Consider the following 12,509-nt stretch of genomic DNA (forward strand, 5'->3'; position numbering starts at 1 on the left):
AAAAAAAAAAAAATGCTGACGTAAATTTTTTAAGGACAAATTTCTTTTGAAATTGGGACACCTTTTCATAGAAAGCATTTGCCACAGCATACAGAGTGTGTATATATATATTCTATTGAGAGAAGCTATCCGATGCAAAGAGCCTAAAATATCTAAGTACATAAATAATATGTTTCCTAATGAAAGCGAAGGTATTTCGAAAATTTTTTCCAAACTACTTACAACTTTTCATGAATTTCCTTTAAATCTCAGATTTCCTACCGTAACTATAAACAACTTTTGAAAAAGGAACAAGAAAATTGTCTCTACTGGAAATGCGGTTTCCCGCAAGTAGTGAAAATAGTGCAAAACAAAAACTATTATTAAAATATATATATATATCGTCGTTTAAAGTGCAAAACCGCGTTTCAACAAAATGCAAAACCGCGTATCAGCAGAAATGCAAAACCGCGTAATTGAACTTGTAGAAATTATTTTCTAGAGCGTAAAAACACTCATTTTTCAAATTGGTTCTCTTTTTATAAAGCAATCGCATTTCTGGCTAGTATATTTCAGGACGAATGGATAAGTATTGAGCAAAGAGCTTGTGTGAGGAAATCGAATTTTTGCCAGCTAATGCCAGTTACGCGGTTTTGCAGAATTACGATACGCGGTTTTGTACTTTAAACGACGATATATATATACAAAGGAATTATTAAATATTTTCTGATACATTTTTTGCTCTATTTTTACTCTACCCACATTCTAATAACTACTCATAGAAGCGATCTTGCCAATTTTAGAGGGCAGTTAATGCCCCTGGAAATTTAGAGTTTTGTTAAGTCAAAGAGTCTATACCCTCTTCACAGTGTAATATGAACTTTGACCCCTGTGCGACACGCCTTAACCGACTTCAATGAGGACCAAAAATTTCATGTGATATCTTCGCCTATGGTAGTATCGATTTTGGGTATTACATGAAAACTAAAATTAATTTTAAGCGTTCAAGCTTAGGCAATCTGATGTGAAAATTTGCTTCCTACATTTAAGGACTATCCTAATATATATACAGGGTGTCCTGGACCACCCACCCGCCCACTCTCTCTAAAATGGAGGTAAATGTTTTTTATATTGAATAACGCTAAAATATTATTTAGCAAATCGAGGGTGCTCTATCTTTTGTTGGTACTACCGACTTCCGGTATCGACATACATGTTTTTACTACAGATTCGGACTATGTTGGATAAAAATAAGTAACTTATGTCGGAAACATATTTTTTCGTTTTCAATTTAAAACATTTCCACTAATTTAAGAAGTCCATTTCGATGGTCATTTAGCGATTGAAAAAGGCACTTCCGAGAAAAAAATTTCAAACAAAAGTTAGTGTAGTGAAAACATCGTGGTATAGGACACCCTGTATGCACACTTATATATCATATATGTATGAATCTAAGGTATATTCGTACTCATTCGTTGAATTTTATCTTTTTCTATTTGTGATTTTAGTGGAAGCTCATAACTGTTCTAAATTGATTTAATTCACTGCACTTGGGAAAATATTCAAATAAACCGGATATTATAAATAAAAGTTAGGTAACAGCTGTTGATTAAAAACCCTTCTGTTGATAGCTAAGCGATTGCATTTACAAATAAGCAGAAACTCGTAAATGCGAAAATGTTTGTATGTATTGCGTTTATTTAGTACCTGCACCAACAATTATCGCCTTAAGGTTTATTAAATGTGTCATACCAATAAAATCGATTTATCAATGAAAGTTAAACTATAAAATGCACTTTTGAAAAAGTGTATTATAAATGTGGTGTGAATAAGTTTATTTAACATAAATACTAAATGCATTTGTAAATCACCAAGGCAGTTAACAACTTCTAAGAATAAAACAATAGATTATAATTTATTTGAACTGTGAGATGCAAACAAAGTACGATTGGTTTACATTGGAAAATCGAAGCAAATTAGATAGGAGCATACGTAAATGTTAGGGTGTTTGCACACCAGCAGTGGTATATTAAATTGCAACTGCTAAGAAATGAACAGAATGATAACATTTTACTGCAATCAGCATAGGATTTAACATACCACTGTAAGTTTGCTGCTATGTTATTTAACATGGCTATAACAAAGAGTCCTTCAACGTATGTATGTATGTATTTCAACCACACCTTATCACATACAATTTCAGAATTCAAGTGCACCACCTTGAACTACAATGATTATGCAATGAATTTGCGAAAACGAATGTTGTACAACAAATAAAAAAATAAATAAAACAAAAATGTTTATAATACTCGGAGCTTAGCTTAGGCAAAACCACAATAAATCGCTTGCTCAAGTGCACTGCACCGTTAATAATCGAAAATTCGCGGTAATTACAATGTATATACGTATGCAAGTATGTATATAGACAAACGACAGTACACGCGCCAAACAAATCGCACAACAACAACAACAAAAACAAAAACATAAAAGAAGAGCCGCATTCGCCCGATTCGTATTGCGGGTGTAAAAACGTAAGAACTAATTTCCAACTTGCATAACTTGGCGGTGTAGGTGTGTAGAGCAGATTGCGAATAGATGAATAAATAAATAAAATTGAATTGGAATTTAAATGAATGAAATAAAATAAAAACAGAATGGAATAGAGAAACGTGATAAATGGAAACAGATCGCAAAAAATGTCGAAAAGAGAATATTTGGAAAGAAAATCAAGAAGAAATTCAAGAGAGTGTTAAAAAATACTAAAAAATAGTTCTTACGAAGTCGAATAACCGATGCTCATAAGCACGTTAGGTTAGACTGAAAAGTAGCTGCTGAACTTAAAATAAGGTAAGCTCACGCAAGTCCAATGTGGTGTCCATTTTGATACCACATGGATGCAGAACACCACCTTAAACCATGTCGTCAAAAGGAAGGGCGCTTTCAATTATTCAAATGCCTTCTGGTAGGGCTTTTCGAATAAGACCTTCCCTTTGAAATAGCTGTGTTATTTTAAGCATGCGACAAGTTCAATCTTCAAAGAAAAAGAAGTAAAAGGAAGAGCAACATAAAGTTAAATTTGTACTGTATTCGTGTACATTTTCCTTTTCTGCTGGAGCATGGGAAGCTGAATCGGAAGGCATCGAAATCTTGGCAATTTCATAAAAAAGGAAAAATTATTGCATCAAGCACTGAAGGCCTTTAGCTTCACAAGAACGGCAGAAAAGCTCCCATAAGCACATTTTTCAGAATGAATGTAAAGAAATTCCTCTGATTTTTGAACTAAAACTTCTTAATCGACTTCAGAGATGCTGGCGTTAAATTTTAACACCACGTCATCAGATCTGTATAGTTTGTTTGGTTTTAATTTTTTTACAAAGGTTGCTACATGTACATATCTTTTCATTTATTTATATAAAAAAATATTTATCGGACCAAAAAGTAGTGTAAAAGTAACCAGCAACTACCACCTCTGCATGGTTGTAAGTCACGCTAGTCCGGGGAAAACTCCGGAAGCATTGTGCAGAGGAGTGCCATCAAATTATAACCTAAAAAATATTTACTACGTGACAATTGAGAAGTGCATGTAAAAAAAGTTTCGCATATCGTGCAGTGCATAGCCTGCATTTAGGTGCCCGGTTTTATCAGTTGCGCCTAACATTGACAGCGGTTCCGAAATTTGGTAAAAATCGTTACCCCCTGGACCTGGCAAGACATTGAAAAGAATAGACATATTTTTAGCGAACGGTAACCATTCTTTTTTTGCCTCTTGTTGGGCTATTTCTTGATTCTGTAGAAAACCAAACCGCAGCCTATAAAGAGCTAGAAACTCACAGCTGATATGCTCCATAGTGTTCACATTCGTTCTGTATCTCCTGCATATCTTATCAAAAGCAAAGTCCAATTTAAATGAAGGCATGCAATGCCAGTAAGCAATTTCATGTAAGTACCCCGACACAGTATCTAGAAACCTAGCGTTTCTCTTCTTGAAATCCTGCAGGATTCCACCTTTCCTACCAGCTGGATCGTATTCTCCCGTAAGAATTTTCAGAATCTGTGGCCTATAAATATTACCATAAACTTGAGACTTCAAAAAAGCGCACAAATGTAAGGAAGCAAGGACCATTACATGCGCTGATTTCTACGGTCAGTGAATATAGCCAAAATGCGGCTCTTTCTTTAAGAATATAGCGGTTCACGATTTTTACCATATTCATATTCTAATCATATCTACTTTACAAATGTCGTCAATTAAAATGATGACTGTATCGAACAGTCAAAGGAAAATAAATTGTGTTCATTACTTAAAGAAAAGCAAATAAATACTGATGCAAATAAAAGCGTTTGAGGATTTATACGCGTCGAAACTAACTAAGCAAGTGGATGCGAAAAAAGTTCCAAAGGCACTGGAGGCAATATCAAGGGCAAACAAAAGCTTAGCGATTTATCTGTCCATCACAAGTAGCTCATAAATTTAGACAGGTACGACCTTAGAACTCCACTGGGTACTTGACAGAACATTGATCTCTGCGATATCACCTCAGTAAAATCAATCTTTCTATGAGCTGGATGAAGAAATACCAAACTCCTAGTTGGTAATCTGGGCTTTATATTATTAATCTAGTAGATGTAAGGCGCAAGTGATCACTGAGAATGAAGTTTTAATTACCAAATGAGATTCTTCGTAGCTATTTCGTGCGAGTTTCATTTTCTTGAAACAGTTTCATGTATGTATGTATATTTTTTAAAACTTCTAAACCAGTGCATTACTATCATTTTTTTTAACCGCCCTACTTTTAGTTTTACTTTGAACTCAAATTTGAATAACAAACTTTCCTGTTCACTTCACTCTTTACATACTTTGAGAAATGCAAATGACGTAGATGAATTTGAAAATTAACCGAACACGCTTCAAATAAATCGACTAAAAAAAAAACTATGTAGGCATATTAGGGTGGTTCAAAAAAAATAAGTATAGTCGGAATTTTAATGCTCTCACCCCCCGTAGAATTGTTCTATAAAGCAAAAAATATACTCCTATTTTTTATTTTGAAATAAAAAAAATATTTACAAGTCGCTCAAAGCGCTGAAAGTTTTCCATGTACATATGTATTTTATATGGGTAAAAAACCACTTTTCGTAAAAATGATATAGAATTCTTTAAAATCAATATTTTTCGATCGGAAAACTCTGATTCTCTTCAGGAGACTTCCAGTAACAATACCCATTTGTTTATTAAACTTATACTAAAGATTTTTTATTTATCCTCCATCACATTTTCTGGCATTTGCTAATGGTTTTTCCGGTCCTATAAAATATAGTTACTAGGAAAAAAATGGTTAATTAAATAATTGGATATTATTATTGGGAATCTTTTGAAGAGAAACCGAGTTTTCCGATCGAAAAATATTGATTTTCAAAAATTCTATTCCATTTCCACGAAAAAAATACATGGAAAATTTTGATCGCTTTGGGCGACCTCTAAATATTTTTTGATTTAAAAATACACAAATAGGGGGTGAGAGCATACAAATTCTGACTTTACGTCCTCCTCCACCACACGAATTTTTGAACCACCCTAATGCACATCTATATAAATGTATGCATGTAAATATTATATCAGAGAACTGCTACAATTGCCTAGCAATTGCCAACTCTTTGGTTTGGATAAAGACGTCAATGGCAAAATGACATCTGCTATACTAATAAATAAAACAAATCTTAGGAGAAATACGCTGTCTTTGTTGTGAGGCTTAACTGACTTGTCAAACTTTGCTATGTAAATATGTAACTAAAAACTCGTGGATGTGTGAATGATTACAAAAAAAACAATTATAATAATGCCGCTGTGGCATGTGATGACAGCGTTCGTTGGTATATTGATTATTTGCGTTTTAAGTCGCGTGCGCGCAGCCACTTGGGGCAACAGGAAGTGTACTTAGCAACTTATAAAACAAGTCAAACATTAGCAGTAACTTAACAGGTAAGAACTAGTTTCGATAACAGTGACACTTTACGAGTATAATAATTTGGTATTTAAATTAATTTAAAATAATTTGTGAGTTTGTGCTTCAATAGCAAGCTGACTAACATTAAATATGCTGATGAGCGATAATGTGGTGAATGCATAATTGTTAGAGTACGCCGAGCAACATAGTGCGTTTTATTTATTTTTCATTTGAATTTACATATAGCAACTATTTTTAGAAATTTTATAAAATACCTAGCAGCTTGCATACTTATCAGCTGCATATTTCTATGGACTTGCAGATAAACAGAAGACTTATGCGACGAACTCGACACCAACATTGATTCTGTCGCGTGATATGTCTTTCATTTGATTTGTTTCCAAATTAGGCTTTAGTTGAAAATTTAATTAATTTTTTATAAAAGTATAGCCCGTTGTCTAACAAAAATCATGTAAATCTAAATGCACACTTTGTACAAAAATTAAAAAAAAAAAATCAGAATCGGGTAGCAGTATCGTTTTATCGCGGACTGTACATATATCGTACTAACGAATTCAATACGATTCAGCAGTTATAAGTAAATTCAATTAGACCAAAAAGTCAGTCAAGGCTCCCTTAAAAATTTTGATGAATCTTACATCCCAAAGTTTCTAGAGGCATACCACACGGTGTACAGAGCTACCACACTAAACTGGTGCATAAAAGATAAGTGGCGTCTGAAAAGTTATACGGTTCTTTCTTACATCTTTAGAAGACAAATATACAAATCTTTAAGGCTTGTCTGAGTTTTGGTCAAATTACTAAAGTTGTGTAGTCTTTATTATTGAAAGAGGCTATCAAAATGAAGATAGCAACAATGCTGACAGCGAACCATACTGACTTCCTTCATAAACTGGAGTGGATGTTTGAGAAATACATTAGACGGCAGCCTCTTTGATTACGCCAACAAGCATGCTGAAGTAACACGTATCGAAATTTAATCTGAATTCAATTTGGGAACTATTTCGAGATGTTGGGGATTTTTGGACCTATTTTGCAATTTTCGTTATATTTATTGATCTTTCTTATCGATATCTTTTTCGATATATTTATTGATCTTCTTATCGATATTTTTTTCGATATACTTATTAATACTGTTATCGACATAATAACCGATATTATTATCGATATGTTTATAGGTATTTCTACCGATATAATAATCGATATTTTTATTGATATTGCTATCGATATTGTTATTGTTATATTTATGAACATATTTATCGATAATGTTAACGATATTGAAATCAATATATTTATCGATACTGTTATCGATATAATAATCTGTGCTGTTAACGATATTTTTATCGATTTTGCTATATATTTATATTTTTATCGCTTTTGTTATTGATATTTTCGTCGATATTTCCATCGATATTTTTATTGATGTTATTATCGATTAAAGAATCGATCTTTTTATCGATTTACCAATTTTGTAACCGATATATTTATTGATAAAGTAAAGATGAAGACGAAGTTGGATTTAAACACTTTACATTAAAAGAACAAGGGATCGGAAAAAGATAAAATATTACTTTAATCGTATAACAATTTTGAACTAATGTATGTAAATTCGACAAAATAGAGATGTAACCTAAGTTTCACTCTTCAGTGTGGCCGAGGAGCACTTACTTGTTTTTTAGTTTCACATGCTTACCTAAGGCTTGGCAAAGTGACGCAGCTGATCCACAGCTAAGTAAAATTACACCCAGCTAATTGCAATGTCTGAGTGCATCATTTAGCTCATCATTTATTGCACACATACTACATACAAACAAATGCAAAAAGGCCAACACTCACTTCTATTGAAGGTAGGCAAATCGCAGGGTTATCTGAAATTGATTTGCAAAATTTTCCAATTGCATGCATAATTTTTTGCCAGCACATCAAAGCGATTAAAAAGAAGAGGATTTATTATACAAACTACAAAAATAAAAATAAAATAAACATATAAATAATGCAAAATAACAATCAATGCTGCTGACAGCAGCAATCGGAGGGAAACCTATAATTTTCCAGCATCTGTTTGCTTGTGTGACATTGCGACGAAATCGCAGCAAGGCCTTAATTAAGTGCTGCTGTCAATGTAAATTTCGCTGCTGCCGCCTATTATTAAAGTAAATTTAAACAATTTTATTTATTTTTTGTGCTGAAAATATTTGAATTGGAAATTTGTTAGTTTTCAATGTTAAAGTCTAAGTGGCATACTTGGGCGCACCCAAAACAAAAACACCTGGCAGTTGAGAGAAAATGCTGCAATCTGACTATAAATAAATCACAGAAAATGTAGTAAAATTGTGACGCTTGCAATGAGTGATTTGATTATTGCTTTGCTAAGCGCTGGTAGATTGGGTTATGCGAGAAGTCGCATAAAAATACCAGGTACATAGTTACTAGTAAATTTATATGTCTACATTGCCTACAAATCATTCGATACAATTCGTTTTGGTGCTAAATATTTAAAATAAAAACGATTTGCAATACTTTGTAAGATATGTATGTAAACAACTTAGAGAATTAGTTGCATACCTGCTTATCTGTAACAGCTAAAACCTGACTTGATTTAGCATAAATTTCACGCGCTTTATCTGTGCAAACTAGTTGCATGCAACAATGCGCTTAGCATAATATTAAAGCTGCCTTACATTTCGACATTTTCAGCTTTAATAATAATTTCCAACTTTTGATAAATTAATGACACAGTGGAAGAACCATTTTGGGGTCCTGAGCTTACTTTTCCCAATAAGGAGTTTATTCCACATCGTCATAGCTTTCTTGCAGTCGGTTAAAATTTTAATGTTAAAAGTAGTGTTTGGATACTATTAAGGTTCGCGTTATTTTGTGAGTACTGAGTACTCACTCCTGAATACCGGTAAATTTTAATAGAACTCGGTACTTTTAAGAATTTGTTCGATACTTAACACTGAGTATTTTGAATCGATCCTGAGAACATGTATCAGAGTGATGTTTGGTACAGAGTATATTTGAGTACTGAGAACTTCTTTTGAGTTCTGAGCACTTTCCTTCGCGAGTATTGAGTACTTTGGAGTACTCAGTATCGATACTTTTAAAAATCGGGTGCTGTTGATTTTTTCGAGAACTTTTGAGTACTTTTGATATCGATTGATGGATTTTTTTTTACCATAATCAAAACAATTTTCATTGAATATTTTTTGTAAACTTTTTACAAAAATATAGCTCATTGTACAACAAAAGTCTTATAAATCAAAATTTCAAATTTGGAAAATGTAGAGAAAAATTCAGAAAATTTTAAACATAATTTTAGTAAGCATTTTCACAAAAAATTTAGCCCTCGACTGGGGGCTAACCCAGGTATTCAGTAAGCTGCCTCTAGTCATGAATTGTCACTTTTCGTGGTGAACATCGATCTTGAGACTATTCGGTAAGCTGTCTCAAGTCTCAAAAAATGTAACTAATTTGTCAGCTAGCTCTCAGGAGGTCACAAAAGATAAATATGGGAGAGAAGATTTAAGATTTCTATTATACAAAAAAAAAACAAAATTCAGCAAGGAAATATTTGTTCAACAATATATTCATAAGGAAATAAACCAAAACGGCTGCCAAATTGAGATATTTCAGAAAGTAGTTGCTTGAGCAATCACAACTTGCATGTAAAATGTCATTCGAATGATGTTTGTTGTTGCCGAAAGCCGAAATTTCTGTTAACGCTTTTTTTGTTTTGCATTACTAATTTCTATCTATGGTCAGAGTTCCCATTAAAAATTGGAATAGTGAATGGCCAAACTTATGAGAATTTTGCTAATTTAAGCCAATTACGCTGCAAAAGACCAAATGCACACATAATCCCACAATCAAATATAGTCGAATATCTTATACGGAGCACACATGTTGCTCACCTATAAAAAGATATATTATGTATGTATATACATATATGTATATAGATATGTACTACCACTGCGAACTAAGCTCACAAGAAACCAATTTCTAACATTTTCACTTACAAAATATTAGTTGTCTATATGTATGTATGGACATAAAATCCTTTGCTCATTTGATAATTTATAGAATAATGTTTGTAACTACATATATACGTAGTCATACATACATATGTACTTATGTAAGATTGTGTACAAAAGCATATTGCAGTACTCGTAAGTGTAAAAGCTCTGCTATCCTAAAGAAATCTACAAATGTTCATTCCTACGTAAGAATAAATGTCTGTTAGAAGAATTGTAAGATCTAAAGGGCACATGGTCTTCTAAATACGTACATACATACATGTACACACAAGCGCTCAAACTAATATCTCTAAGTTATAAACTGCACACTAATTTGAAAAACAATTTTCGTAATTACCTGCAGTCGAGTAAGAAGATCGCACAAATAAATAATAGCAAATTGAGCAAGAGGGGAAAAAAATGAATACAAACATCACACACACCTTCCACTTTAGGGTGGGTCAAGTTTTACGGAAAATAAAATGAAAATATTGGGTATTACTCACTTTAACGCACACTGGATATTTAACTTTGTGTTTTTGTACTGTAAATTCATAGTTAATTGAGAAAAGTGATTGAGTTCTCCAGCCGCAACAAACTCAATATTTTTGACTCAAAAATCATTTCGTTTTGGTAAAGTTTCTAAATTCCGTAATTCTCTATTCCATTTCCCTGTTACATATGACCACTGAACGGTGGCTCAGCTGACAGTGATTTTTTCCATCTGGAACCCTGCTAGGACTTGGTGCCTTTTATGTAATATAATGTTCCACTTCGAAAATGCTGTTGCCATTTGACAGACGCAAATACTGACTGATCTGCAGGTCATTTGGTTTTTTAAAAAGGTGACACCCTCTTCAAAACTATCTTCATAGTAAAGCTTTTTTCAGCCTACTTCGTTTGACATCCACATAATAATATTTCATTAAAGTAACGGATTAAATTTTATTAGATCTTTAAACAGGTGCCAGCCACTTTTACAAACATTTTCAAAATAAAGTCTTCTTCATTTTTTGTTTTACTTGACAAAATTTTGTAATATTTAATTAAAGTAACTGAATAATTTTAAATACACTTTTTAACATGTGACAACCCTTTTCAAAAAAATTCCTAAACAGGTGGAAACCCTCGCAAAAAATATTTTTGGAATATATACAGGTTTCGTTTCGAGAGGTTCTTGCGCTTCATACTCACAGTAATATATTCCATTTAACCTCTTAATTAAACAGGTGGCAGCTCCATTACATTTATTTTTTTAATTAAGCTTATCTCGTTTGATATCCAAATTTATAAATTTCTTTAAATTATTAAATTTCTTTTAATTTATTAATTAAATTGATTTTAAGTCTTTGAACAGGTGGCAACTCTCTTCAATAGTTTTGAAATACATTGTTTTTGAACATCTTTCCTTTGACACCCACATTGTTGTTGTACTTTATTTTCATTTTAATTCACATTAAGACAGGTGGCAACTCCATTGAAAATATCTTGAAAATAAAACGCTTTAGAACCGCTTTTGTTTGGCATCTACCCGGTTATACTATTTCATTTAAATTATTAATTATTAATTATTAAAGTGGCAGCAATTTTCAAAATATGTTCTATATGTTAATCAAGGTCAAATAGTGATAGGAAAAAAATTAGAAAGACCAATCAATACATCAGTTCAGAAACTTCAGCGGTTTTATTTTTTAATTTAACATTTATCGAAGTAAAACTGATCCTCTCTAATGTACCTTTACATATGTACACGCAAACAAATCATGATTTAGAGTGCTAAAAAAACTAGCAAAAAGTAAATATTGTAAAACTCTCAAGCAGCTGGTGGGGGGAGTCATTCACCAAACGATTGTCGGCTGCGGCTAAACCAAAGCGCGCCAAAGCACCACAGAACGTTAACCCTGCAAATAAACAAAAATCGCAATGAGCTGTATGAAGTACACGAAAAACAAATGCGCGACGTGCTATACGAGCACTTTGGCGAAAGAAAGGTGTGAGGGCGATGGACGCAGATGAAAATCAACGAACAGCGGCGATCGCAGCAACAGCAACAGTTGCTAATATTTGCCAAACACTGCTGGTCACTCCAATTGTAATTGTGTGCATTGCAGCGGGAAAGAAGCAAACGCGAGGGAGCAACTAGAGGCCCACCACGCAAAAGGCAACCCAGTCGTTCGGCTGCTCTTGGCTGGCTGGCTGCACAAGGAAGCGCAAATATTGGCGGTGGCCGCCGCAGCACAGCTGGGAAAATTTAATATGGCTGCGAAAATTTGTGTTTACAAGCGAAAATTGCTGTAACCGATGCGAACTCTGCCATAGATTTGCAAGCACATACATACATACATACATACTTACTTACTTACTTACTTAGATGATCAACAGCTGGCTTGGTAAATTGCAAAAAAAAATAAATAAACCAAAAGTGGCACGCAAGCGCGCTTAGTTAATTTTCTTTGTATTTATTTAGTATTTTTGCAAATATTTGCCCTTGTTGTTGCACTTGCCACTAACACATGTTGTGCGATTCTAGCAGGGACTTTTTGGAGCT

At 33.2% G+C, this 12,509-nt stretch overlaps 1 protein-coding gene across 1 annotated transcript in view; it reads left to right on the forward strand.

The window, feature by feature from the left end:
• The window catches only part of LOC118751971 (protein single-minded), a 155,002-nt gene that overhangs the window by 89,707 nt on the left and 52,786 nt on the right, over positions 1 to 12,509 (forward strand). The gene's annotated exons all lie outside the window — the stretch shown is intronic.

This window comes from Rhagoletis pomonella, unplaced genomic scaffold (genome assembly GCF_013731165.1).
Source record: "Rhagoletis pomonella isolate Grant_MI unplaced genomic scaffold, Rhpom_1.0 Rhpom_scaffold_00001, whole genome shotgun sequence".
NCBI lineage: Eukaryota > Metazoa > Arthropoda > Insecta > Diptera > Tephritidae > Rhagoletis > Rhagoletis pomonella.